General features: G+C 35.6%; 1 long non-coding RNA gene across 6 annotated transcripts in view; it reads right to left on the bottom strand.

Moving 5' to 3' along the window:
* Positions 1-6600: 6600 nt before the first annotated feature.
* The window catches only part of LOC120535374, a 63820-nt gene continuing 59421 nt past the window's right edge, over positions 6601-10999 (bottom strand). For all 6 annotated transcript variants that reach the window (XR_005634890.1, XR_005634891.1, XR_005634892.1 and 3 more), the window contains 2 exons: positions 7055-7118; positions 6601-6718 (listed from right to left, as the gene is read on the bottom strand). This is a non-coding gene — a long non-coding RNA (uncharacterized LOC120535374). The remainder of the gene's footprint in view (positions 6719-7054; positions 7119-10999) is intronic.

Here is a 10999-nt window from a genome sequence, read left to right as displayed (position 1 = left end):
TAGTAATAGTGTTGTCCGTGTTCATACCACGTGCGTCTTGTTTCCATTGTCCTGTTTGCTGTTTGTGTGTGTCAGTGAACGCCGTCCCCGTAAAGGGGGATGGATAATGGAAGGAGACCGTAGCCCCAAACCTGGAAAACACCGGTTTACAATTAATGAATTACATCCGTCACGAGACTATAAAAACAATCAAGAGGGAACAAAGAGGGGGAAGAGAAAAGAGAGAGAAGAAGACTTTCATTTCACGACCACGAACCACCTGTACCTGCTGTATTCCACATTGCGCATTTCCATCCAGTTTGTTTTTCATTCTGCCAGACTTACTCCAATACCCTCATCACGAGAGACTTCGGGGGCGGATTTCATCATCCACCACACGCCGAGGATACATGGTGAGGCTGTTCCATTTTGTTCCGGGAATTAAAAACACTCCATATATCGGTTAACCAGTTATCTGCATTCAGGACAATTGTTACTCGGACTCAAGTTCATGACCGTTCATTTCCGTATCTCATTCATTTTTTGTTATTCATGTTGTTTGTTACATGTTACAAGGGCAAGGGAAATAATTTTATGAATTCCTTATATGGTAGGTGACTTTGTTTTCTGTTTGTCCATAAAACCAAAGGTTGTTTTTTTGTTTAAATGGTGTCCCCTCTACTCTTAAAATAGTATTTCTAAACTTTAAAAGTCTTAGCCCCATTTTTGTACTTGTGCAGATCTTCCTTTTTGATTTGGGGATAGGTTTCCTTGGGTGAGTCTAAATAAGTGGCGCCCAACCTAAAAATAGGGAAGGTCTGGCTTTTTGTGTGGTGCATCCATTTTGCTGTTTTTTTGAGTCAAGAATCATGGCAATAAGGAAACGGGATTTTACACAATTATATATATGTAATAATTCATACCTCCATTATCCAACCCGCTGAATCCGAACACAGGGTCACGGGGGTCTGCTGGAGCCAATCCCAGACAACACAGTGCACAAGGCAGGGACTAATCCTGGGCAGGGTGCCAACCCACCACAGGACACACACAAGCACACCCACACACCAAGCCCAATTTAGAATCGCCAATCCACCTAACCTGCATGTCTTTGGACTGTGGGAGGAAACCCACGCAGACACGGGGAGAACATGCAAACTCCACGCAGGGAGGACCCAGGAAGCGAACCGGGTCTCCTAACTGCGAGGCAGAGGCACTACCACTGTGCCGCCCTAATTCATACATGTAATTATTATTGTTAAAAAGAGCAACCATATATTTCCCACTATTTTCACATGTGACAGCTGCATAATATAAAGAAACTCTTCTTAAGCACTAACATCATATAGACTGCATCGTTATTGCACTGAAGACCATGCATTAAGAACATTAAGTCAACAATATAAACAAAAAAGAAAGCAGACCAGGACCTCTAACAATAAACTGTAATATCAATTTTTCTTCTATATCAAAATACAATATAATACAATACAATTTATTTTTGTATAGCCCAAAATCACACAAAAAGTGCCGCAATGGACTTTAACAGGACCTGCCTCTTGACAGAGCCGCAGCCTTGACTCTCTAAGGCAGGGGTGTCTAACTCCAGCACTAGAGGGCCGCGGTGGCTGCAGGTTTTCATTATAACCATCTTCTTAATTAGTGACCAGTTTTTGCTGCTAATTACTTCTTTTAATTAACTTGACTCAGGTCCTTTAGTTGTATCTTGTTCCTTAATTAGCAGCCAAACAATAACAAGACACAAAACAAGCCGCCACATCACACAATATCTGAAAATAAAGAAAGGTGAAGGTCTCAGTAAGGGTAATCTCTCAACTCACCAAAACACTTTGACAATGTTCTTATGAAAAACAGAAAAGAAACAGTTTTGGAAATGTCAGCTATGGCAGAACGAGAGCAACAACAAGCCGTGGAATTAAATAACGAGTTTAATTAACAGCAAGAATTGGCTTCTCATTAAGAAACTGGCTGGAGTTTGAAACCCCAGTTTAGCTGGTCATCTGTTGGCTCATTTCACGTCTCATTTCTGTTTGGCTGCATTTTAATGAGGAAACAAATCAATTCAGAGGACTGAATCCTTCTAACAGGGCTATTAAAATGTGAATTAGCAGTGAAAACAAGTCAATGATTAGGAAATAGGTTAGAATGAAAACCTGTAGCCGCTGCGGCCCTCCAGGCCTGGAGTTCAACACCAGTGCTCTAAGAAGACAAGATAAAACTATCAAAAAACCTTGTAGGGAAAAAATGGAAAAAACCTTGGGAAAGGCAGTTCAAAGAGAGACCCCTTTCCTGATAGGTTGGGCATGCAGTGGGTGTCAAAAAGAAGGGGGTCAATACAATACAATACAATACACATAACAGAACAAATCCTCAATACAGTATAAAAATTAAAAAAAAGTATGGAGCAGAATGAAACAGTAGATGACATCACATAATATGATTTGGATTTGTTTAGACCAGTCATTAACGGTATTTTGCAAAAACATATTTTTATTTTCCTAAATGGAAAAACTGAAGAAAACGTATCTGTCATAGCACACTTTTTGCAGGGCACAATCATGGCTAAAACAAGCTATCAAGACTGTTGACATAGTAGCAGTGCTCTTCTCAAGTAGCAAGGTTCACAGATTGTCTATTGGGACAGATCTTTTCTGTTTTGGATCAAACTAAATAATACGGTACCGTGGCTGTCTGTTTGTCTGTCCAGGATTTTAAATCACCTGTAGCTCGCAAAACGACCCATTGACATGAAATTTGGTAAACACTTACTATGAGACCCCTATTATCCATTTTTGGGGTGAAGATTGGCCTCCAAGGTCAAAGGTCAACCCAGGAAGGTCAAAAATCAAATTACCTGAAGCCTGAAATGTGGTACACATATACTACTCTGAACTACAGCTTTATATTAAAAGCGAAGAGTTTTGGAATTATTACCCTTTTTATTTTTATTTTATTTTATTCTAGAATCAACTCTCGGCAGCAGGGTGGCTATGGGTCGCATGCATACGGGCGCCATTCACATCCCTACCACCTTCGCTGTCACTTCCCCTGCCTCTTCATATCTTAAATCATTCTTGAGGCGGATTGAAGACTTAAGTGCCAGCTTAAGTGAAAAAATAAGGAAAACGCACTAAGTAATTGCAACACAAAAACTGAGTTAATCAGTTTTAACATGAAAAGATGCTGACGAAAGAAGAGAAGAAGCGGGCCGCTAGGGTGGAGAAAAGAAGAGCTGCTCAGGAAGCAGGAAGCACATTGATCTCTGAGCAAACAAATGGTAAATGTACAGAGAAAGAAAGTCAAGTGTATTTACTGCAGAGGTATATTTGGATACATAAACTGGCACTGATATGTGAAATACAGTATGTGGTACATCTGTTCCTCCTACCTAACTGAAACTTGGAAGACAAAAGAACCCAATATCCTGAATCTCTGAGAAATATTACTGTAATGATGAGAAGAATGTTTAATAATGTACTATCATCATATGTTTAAAAACAGATGAAAGTATACCTCTTAAGAATCTCCTTTCAAGCTTTGATCATTTGGGGTATCTGTTTCTGACAGGCCTTATAAACAAATATATGTTAGGATAAATCAGTGAGTGAATGAATGAATGGGTATCTACTTAATTATAATAAATTATTTGTGATTTGGAATTAGGTAAGGGTTAAAAAAATGCTTATTAATTTTAAACATTAATGTGTGATTGTTTTCTTGACTGAGCACTGTTTTACTCATTGCAAACTATTAAGTTTAATAAAACAAAAAAGTAATGGCTTTGCCACATTAGGTGGATTTTATAATTTATAAAATATAAAACTTTGAATGTGTTTAATATTCTAATGTTTTAATAAATAGGTATCCCATTATTAGAGTTGAATTTAAAATCGCTGTCTTTTCAGACTGGCCTTCATGAAACTGAACTTAAGAATCAGTCATGATGAGCCGACTAAATCTTTGCAACCACCTTATGTACAGCACTCACCGCATACTGACACATAGCACCTTCTCGTGTTGCTTGCCAAATGGAGTTCTCAGTTAAATAACTTTTGTGTAGTTTCCTATATTGCAACTAGAGTTTACTGTAAATAAATGGAGCAGGTTTTTGATTTGCTGACCAAAAACTTGCACCATATTTTTGTATCATATAGAGCAGAAATCCTCTTGTCGGGGCATACCACCCTCAGGAATTTAAATGTTTCAAAGTACCAGTATTTTTTGGTCTTAAGTTGTTAAGTGCTGAACTGTTATTAGGTAAAAGTAAAAGTGATATTTCTTTATCCTCTCTAAATATTGTATTTGGGGTTTTCCAACAATGTATTACTTATAGTTTTTTGTGCGTATGTGAAAGTATGTGTGCGTGTCTTTTAATTTTTCTTATGTAGACCTACCTTTTTTTGTGTTTATTCTTTGTAAACAAGAGCACAGCTTGGTATAGAATAAAATTTATAAAGCCTTAAATTTTGAAACTTCCACTTTGAACAAAATACAGAGTTCAGAGATTGAACTTAATTTTTGGCAAAGAGGGAGTGATTTTCTTTCAGGGTAACAACAAATGATGAACAATTTATTGGCTTTGGGGGAGTTCTGGCTGGGGTTTATAAAGAACTAGCCAAAGTACCCAGAGTTACCCAGGTGTAAATAAACGGAGGAAAGCTGTATTTTAGAAATACAATAGGGATAAACACAGCCCACAATAGGACAAAAAATGTACTCTTGGACAGAAGCTTAATCCAACAATTTAATGAAATTGTTATACAAATTAGTTGCGAAGACAATGCTGTACATACCTGTGGTCTTTAATGAAATTCTCCTTTGGCCGTTACATACCTTTGTGCATTTTGAAAGCATCTTTCCATCAGCCCTAGCTGCACTCCTACAGCCTGATGATGATTGTAGTCCCTGCACCAGTGCTGGCTTTTGGGATACCCCCTTCCATTATAACCCCTCTCTTTCTCTCTAGAGTTTAAATTGGACCAAAAACATAACACATGCAAAATGTGTAATTGGTGTACAAATGGACCTACATACATCTTATGATTTTATTTCTATAAATTGCTTTGTAAATTACTGAATACTCAGATAGTTCTGAATATTTTCATTTACGCAAACTCTTTAAAGCTGCTTTTATAACACCATTCTTTTCAAATCTTTGTCAGGTTTGTGAGATGTGTTGTTGTGAGACTGCTTCAGCGTACGGAGAAGCATTAGCTGGGTAATACAACTTATGGAAGATTAATATTTAATAAAAAAAGTCAAATTGGTTCAAATTTCAAATGTCATGCACCTAAAGCTTCAATTTTCTCTTTTTTTTTTTTTTTGCTAGCGTTGTTAAATCAGACTTACCAATTTAAGGTTATTATTTCAAAATTGCCATACAATGACCTTTGTTCTCTTGTTTTTGAACTACCTTATATGAGTAATCAGACTTTGTTGCTGCTTATGCCAGTGCATTAATAGTCATTGAATTGGGCTGATTATTATTGCAGAATTTAGTCATAACTGGAGGCCAAATCACATTTGCTCTTGTACCATTCCCATATTTGTTATATGTGCTTTAGTCAAATTATAGTTGCTATACTTATAAACTGATCAATATTACTTTGTTTTTAATTTAATAAAAAACAATGACTAATAAAAATTAAGTGTTTGTTTATTCGTTTTCAGGAATTAAGTACAGTATACTGTTTCAGTAGCTCTTCTAATTGTGTGTCTCAGAGAATATGCATTTCTGGTAACACAAAAATATTTTGTCACATTGGAGAGATTTGCCTTTTGTTTTAAAACATTACCAAATGTCTAACTAATGTGGAACTTTTAAAAGACTAACTACATTCATTTGATTTTGGAGTGATGTCTAATCAGATGTGTTCATGGCTTAGCACCTTGTCCAAGGCTGGATCCTGTTTTGCGTTCAGTAGGGATTCTCAGGGATTACTCATGATGCGATATCATCATGATATTTTGCCAAGAATAACAATAATATCTTGATGGTTACACAATTGCGATAATAAATCAAAAGACAGTTGTCTCTGATATCATCACAATAACTGATTTACTGAAGGAAAAATAATCAAACAATTTATCATCTTATATTTTATTAACTAAAGCTTGAAAAATATACATTCTGGTAACTTGGAAAAGGCTGAATTTACATTAAAAGTCACAGAATTACAATTAAATTTGCTTGTGATTAACTTGAATAGTTAGACATTTGTATAATTTAATGTTGCTGTTCAACCTAACAAACATATAACATCTTTGGATGTGTTTAAATTTCAAATATGCTTGTTCTTATTATCATGTATGCTCCATTGAGCGGAGATTATGTCACTATCGGTGGAAAAGGTTCTTTCTGCAGACACATTCTGGATACATATAAATATTTTTGCTAGATTTGCAAGGATTGGGTATACTTGTCCCTGCGATTTCCACCAATCCAAAGGGTCATCTGTGAGGGATAGAGGTGGACACTGTGGGTATTGTTTCATCTCCTTTTCTGCTTATGAAGCAGCAGTCACCAAAGGAGCTCTGGAGCTACAGTTGCATGTCTGCCCAAGGAGGTCAGCCAGTGCAGTTTTTCTTTTCTTTGGAGTCTCAACATTCGAAGTATCAGTCCCAGGTTCATTGATTGTAAGCTTTTCTGTCCCATGCCTCCTCCTTGTACAAGAGTACATTCTTGAGAATTTGTTTTCACTTCTAATGAGGAATCCTCCTGTGAAGTAGGGCACATTACAATATTATTAAAATAAGTAGTACATAAATAATATGTTATATAAACATTTTATTATGACAAAATTGTATAAAAATAACAACAAATGAGGAACATTTTATTGGTTTTGAGAAAATTCTGGGTGAGGTTTATAAAGAACTAGCCAAAATACCTAGAGTTGCCCAGGTGCAAATTAATAGAGAAAAACTGTGTCTTGGAAATACAATAGGGCTAAACACAACCCACAATAGGCCTGTGAAGAATACAAAATGGGATCACAGTACAACATAAACAAAAATCCAACATTGTTAAGAGTAAAAAAAAACACAAAACAATTACCTCAGATTTAGATTCCCTTTACTTCAAAACCCCATACTAGACATCTGAAAGTTCTAAGCCATTGCTAGAATGAACACAGAAATGTATAAATATCAGAGATCATAATAAATAAAAGACTTTTTTTATACTGAAAGCATTTAAGTTAAACAATTTAGCATTTTTAAGTAATAAGAGGGTGAGGTGTAAATGCAACTATTCTATCAGTGAACTGGCAGATGAACTTTTGAGCAACAACTACGAGATGCCCATAAAATCAAAACAGAAAAAAAAAGATGATAAAGCAAAACAAAACTGAAGTCCAATACAAGAGACAATAGTCATGGCCTAGAGAATAAGAGGGTCAAAATCAAAAGTACACGCGAGTAACAAGCACAAAGATAAACTTTGAATATTTCAGAGAATTTGGTATTGGATAAGGACTTGCACTCATAGCCATCCTTTTATCCTGTCACATCGATTACACATGGGTCCTAAACTCAGAGGCCACACCCCTGGCAACACTGGAAGTTAGACCTAATGATGGAAATAAATAAATAAAAATAATTTTTTTTAAAATAATATTTAATTTATCTCTTTTTTGTCATTGAATCTATAATAATGTTCTGTCTGATCTCTTAGCAGCTGGAGAAGCTAATTGACTCAGTGCATGAGTTTTAAATTTTGCTTCACTCAACCAATTAAAACATTGCTTATCTATGATGCCAGCCCACTACCATATGATTTAAAAGTAATACTTAGAAATAGATTCCTATTTTATTAGTATAATTATTTTTTCACTGTGCTATTTTAAAAATGCCTAGCTCTACTGCTAGATATCTTTTTGTTATTATATAAGTCTAAAACAGCTGTTTCTGACAAAAGCAGAGGCATGATATTCATTTTTTTTCTTCACTAAAGTTCTCAGTGACAACCGCTAAGAAAACATTCCTGATTTTACTTGTATATGATTCTTCAGGCTGTCACAAAGCATGCACTGACATATTTTGTGGCAGCTTTCCTTACTTTGTATGAGCACAATGTGCCTGATACTGCCAGGTTAGGCTCCTGCCCATTCTGATTCTGAATTGTATAAAATGGGTTCAAAATGAATGGAGGTTGGAATGAAATTTATTTCATATTCATTATTCACATTTATATTTTTAAGGTTTAAGGTTCCCAGTAATGTGACGTCAGGGGTGGAATTGTAACTACAATGTAAAATAATCAAGCACACTTGATTCTGCTTTTTAAGTTCAGTAATAAAAGATTTAACCACACCTGGGGCCAGAAATAAAAGACTAAGAGTAGGACAGCTGCTGTACAAACTTTGAAATGTTTAAAGCGCTGCGCAAGATGCAGATCACGTGGCATGGCAGCAGCAACAGCAGCAGCAAGCCAGCAGCTGATCGAGAAAAGAGGAGGTATAAAAAAAACTGTATATGTTTCCCATTCTATCACCATTTAAGAGGGGGTTTTGGAGGAGTGATCGTTCAGCCCCCCTCTTCACAACACGAGTGGCTGGTGTGTAGCGCAAGGCTCGGGGGTTGGCGAGTGAAGTGAGCAGGGGCGAACCCTCTAGTATTCAGTATCTATGTATATATATTGTTAGTGTGCTTGATGGCCATGAAAGCTTAAAAGTTTTATTGCTCCCAGGTAAATAAAGAATTTCTTGAGTTAATCTGTTTACAGATTCTCGAATTTGTCCAGCTGCTTGAGCAAAACTATTCAACAATGTTACTTCATTCTTATTGCACGTCTTTCTGTTTTTATTTTACATTAATGTTTTTAGTTAAAACATTTCATTCCAGCAAAGCACTGTGATGAACTGTTTTTGTGATTTGACAGCATTTATATATAAATATGTTTGTATGTGTATAAGCATTATTTATATATATTATAATTATCTTATTATAATGTTATTTGTGTTCCCAAGGTGCAGGAAGAAAATAGACATCCTAATACTGATATATTTTTATTAAACTTTCAGTTATTCAACAGCAGTGTTAAAGAGATAAGAAATGTGCATGCTTAATAAGCCCTGTGTAATTAGCAAACCATGAATGACACTAATTACTAAGCAGTTATCAAGAAAAGCTAAAATTATTATGTAATGATTGCTTTATAATAAGAGTGTAATTTTTCTACAGTAATCAAACATTTACCCCACCTGTAAATTATTGTAACCTATATGTTCTTCATCCCAGAAATTTCTTATAAAAAATCATCTACACAGTACAGATTTGTTGGCTCAACGCTCAGCAATATGAAAATCTTGATACAAATGTTTCTGTATTCAAAGATCATAGAAGGATATTCATTTGAAGGTTCAATGACATTTTGAAATGAGAGCATCATATATAAAGATGTCATAGAAGTAGCCTCCTGCAGTGAAGTTAAAAGCAAGAAGAGCAATATGAATGCTATCAGAGTTTCTGGAGGCTATGAAATTTTAAGGGCTTTTTATTTCCTTTTTAAAAGAGAGAAGAAAGAGTTTTATGTTTTAAATGTAAACTTTTTAGACTGATCACTTCATTCTCTGTGTAGGTTAAGTTAATCTTGGCAGTAATTCTCTTTTATGATAATCCTGAAAGTGGAAATAACAGCATGTAAAAGAATAGCTATGTGCGGTGTCTGATATGAGCAGGTCATATTTGATTCTGAGAGGTATTTTTGAATAGTTACTGAATAATTAAGTACTGATGATGAGTCTTAATTCCACGTATTATACTGCCAAGTTCTGCAAGATCTGGACTTTTTTTTGAAAATTGAAATTTTGGTTAATAACCTGGTCTACTGAGCAATGCCAAATCACACTTATGTTACACAATGTATGTTATATAAAATCTTGAAAGAAAAATATGTGGATATGTTCTGTTTTCTGTATTTAGGGTACAATGAGAGATCCACGTAATGAATAGTGTTCAGGGTAAGGATGGGCAACTTTAGCCCTCAAAACAGCTTTGTGCTGCCTCTGTACAGTTGAGATCTATCTTGTATCTAGCAGAGAGCTGGTTTTACATAAAATGATGACATTAAGCTAAAGTACCCATGCACTTTTCAGTTCTGAGCTCTGTTTTCCTCTATGTATGTGGCACTGTGAAATCTGCATGCTTAAATGTTTACTACATATGCAGTACTTTATGTTTCTAGCTTGATAATTGATTTACAGTTGCAGAAATAAAATAAATAAGTTGTTTTAATAGAATGTATTAAGGTGAATACAGATCTAACATACAGCGTTTATATCCTGGTCCTGAATTTGCATGTATTTGTGTAAGTTTTTCTCAAGGTACTCAGGTTTCCTTCCACATTCCAACAATGGAAATGTTATCATTTAATAACTTCAAACTGGACCAATGTGAGTGAATGTGTATGTGTGTGTGAGTGTGCCATGCCATGAGCTTGTCTGTCCTGGTATTAATCGGAATACGATCAGGCTCCTGAAACTCCATAACTACATTGACTATGGAGGATAATATGGGTTTATCGTATTTGAGAGAGTGAGATTAAACTATATTATTGATGACAGACTCGAACCTTTGAGACTGAAACTCAATGGATGGATTTCTAGCTGGCAGAAAACACTTAGTAAGGCAAAGTAGAATGATTAGGCCACAGAAGTGAGGTTTGATCTCTGTATCCAAAGTTCAGACAAGAACTAATACTGGTCCTGCAGAGACTAGGATCCTTGAAGACTACAAATATGGTCTCATCAGTAGAGGCTGCTACCAATGACAAATGTTACTGAAATGGTAGACGGGACCCAATGGGCTTACGTTCTCAAAGAATGGTGCATTTGAAGATCTCATTAATTAGACAAAATGCTTTTTCCAGTCCTCATGCCCTAATACATTATTTTAGGTATTCATAAAGTTCAACAACCTACTGTAGTAAATCAAAATAAAAACCTCTCTGCTGGGAGTTTCACAGCATTTAGATAAATTAACAAAGATTTGTTATTTTTTA

Source organism: Polypterus senegalus, chromosome 9 (genome assembly GCF_016835505.1).
Source record: "Polypterus senegalus isolate Bchr_013 chromosome 9, ASM1683550v1, whole genome shotgun sequence".
NCBI classification, from domain to species: Eukaryota; Metazoa; Chordata; class Cladistia; order Polypteriformes; family Polypteridae; genus Polypterus; species Polypterus senegalus.
This window is presented reverse-complemented; position numbering and strand designations above follow the sequence as displayed.